This window comes from Arachis ipaensis, chromosome B06 (genome assembly GCF_000816755.2).
Source record: "Arachis ipaensis cultivar K30076 chromosome B06, Araip1.1, whole genome shotgun sequence".
In the NCBI taxonomy this organism is placed as follows: domain Eukaryota; kingdom Viridiplantae; phylum Streptophyta; class Magnoliopsida; order Fabales; family Fabaceae; genus Arachis; species Arachis ipaensis.
The window spans coordinates 3,767,040-3,769,404 of NC_029790.2; positions in this window are offsets into that span (position 1 = coordinate 3,767,040).

Sequence of the window (2,365 nt, forward strand, 5' to 3'; positions counted from 1 at the left end):
TTTGTGGCTCATTTTTTTCTATATAAAAATAATAATAATAATATAGTGCAATGAAATAGACAGATGAATAAAAATTTTACTGCTATGATATCAATATAAATTGTAACTTGCGTTTTATTATTTTTGATAATTTTTTTTGTTCATCAAAATAATAAAATGCAACATCGGTTTTATTGTTTTCACGTTTTTAATTTTTTTTATTTCTTTTTAGTCCAAACGCACTTTGCGTTTTATGGATGGATAATATTTTAATTTTTTTTAAAACAACAAAATGTAGCCTGCGTTTTTTGGAGTGTCAGATTTTTTTTGAAGGACATAAAATACAGATTGCGTTTTTCAGGAGTCAAAAACTTTTTTTAGAAAGCTTAAAACGCAGGCTGCGTTTTTAGGAGAAAAAAATATTTTAATCAAGAGTGTTACCTATAAATACGATTTGGAGTTTATTTGGAGTCACTCACTTCACTTCTACTCCTATTCCTCTCTCTTTCGTATATGTCATAGTTGTGAATTTTTTTTAGAGTAACTTGTGTTAAAAAAGTCGGATTAGGTGAGGTTTAAATTGTGGAAGGGTTTGTAAAATTTTTAGTGTATTATAATGGGGAGATTATACCAAACACACACGAAGGAGTGACTTTTGTTTGTGAATATCCGTTTTTATTTGCTATTTCATGCACCATAAATTTTGTAGAGTTGCAAAATGGTCTTTGTGATAACATACAAAGTCACATTTCGAAAATGGTGAGCAACATTTTATACAGGAATCCTGTACAGGTATTTGGTGGGCTAATACAGTTTCAAATAATATCCATCACTGATGACGCAAGTATGCAGCAGATATTCTGTATTTATCAACAAACCCAATTTCACGTGCCGATGATAGAGCTGTACATTGAGTTCGAACAGCAGTCGGGGATGGATGCGGTTGGCGAGGAGATCAATGTTGATGAGTTCGGGGATATAGATTGGGAAGATGATAACAATGACAGTGAAGAGGAGTTCGAAGCCAACTGCGAAGTCGATGACGAAAACGATGACGGAAACTTGGCAGACAATCCGGTGGTACAAAATGAAGCAGATGCGATTGTAAGTCAGCACTCTTTTGGTGTTCCGTCTTTTATGCGGACTCTGGATCTCGAAGCCATGCATGATCCGGAATTTTCTGAGTATGCGAATATGAGTATGTTATGATTAATGATTCAAGTTACCACTAGTGTGTATTTTATTTGCCTTGTTTGACTGATGGTGGTTCGCATGTCGTAGGTGAAGGCAACGTTGCGGCGGAAGATGGTTCTTCAGGTAACGTAAAATTACGAACCATTTTTTTTATAAAATAAAATCCTAAAGCTTCTATTCTTCTTCTTTCTCCCGTACTGTTGTCCAAACCATTTTCCTCCTCTCAGCGTTTGAATCTCTCGTTGGAAGTGGTGGCTTGCGTTTTGTTTTAACTCTTCCCCCTTTCACCTACGTTTTTGCATTTTAAAGGCCCGCTCAAAACCCTCTTCTACCACGTGTCACGCATGCATGCACGGCGCTGACAATCGCAATCTGTAATTTTGCGTTGCTTCCTGACAAACGCAATCTGTATTTGGTGCGTTTCTAAGACGGTCAACACAGCAGGTTGCAGGAAATTGGGACACGTTTCGTCAAGTGGATGGCCTTTGCTGACAAACGAAAGTTGCGTTTTGCAGTTGTTGCAGCTTTGCTTTTCATGTCTCTGAAAAATGATAACCTGTGTTTTTCAGGTTATTGGCCATAATAGATCCACATTTTTGAATTACACGCCATGCACCAATAATACTGTATATCATGATTTTAATCTCTATTAATAAATTAATTTCTGTAAGCTTGTTCATAAATTAAGGTTATCTTATTAGAAGAGTTTCAAGTGTATCGGGAATATTAGTGTTCTAATTGTTTTAACCGTTGATCTGAATTATAGAAAATATATAATATATATTAATTAAAATCAACGGTTAAAACAACTAAAACATCGATATTTTTGATATATTTAAAATTTTTCTTATCTTATTTTATAATTTTTTTGGGTATCTTGGTACATAAACATTCCGTGGGCACTGTTTAGCCTGCCACATAAAATAAAACTATACATAACCATATTAGTCGCAATGTAACTTGAGATATCACATCATCCGATCTCTAAGGAACTCAAAATTGTAATAAATTAGTGTGGACTTAATTGATCCCAACTTTAACTTTGACTGATTGACTCTATGACATATTGAGTATTTTATTTGACGTCACTCTAATGTACTAAGTAGTATGAAATGAATCCTTCTCATTTAATTTAATGAAACTATCAATATTTTTTCATAAAAAATTGCTATTTAGATGCTAAAAATCGATT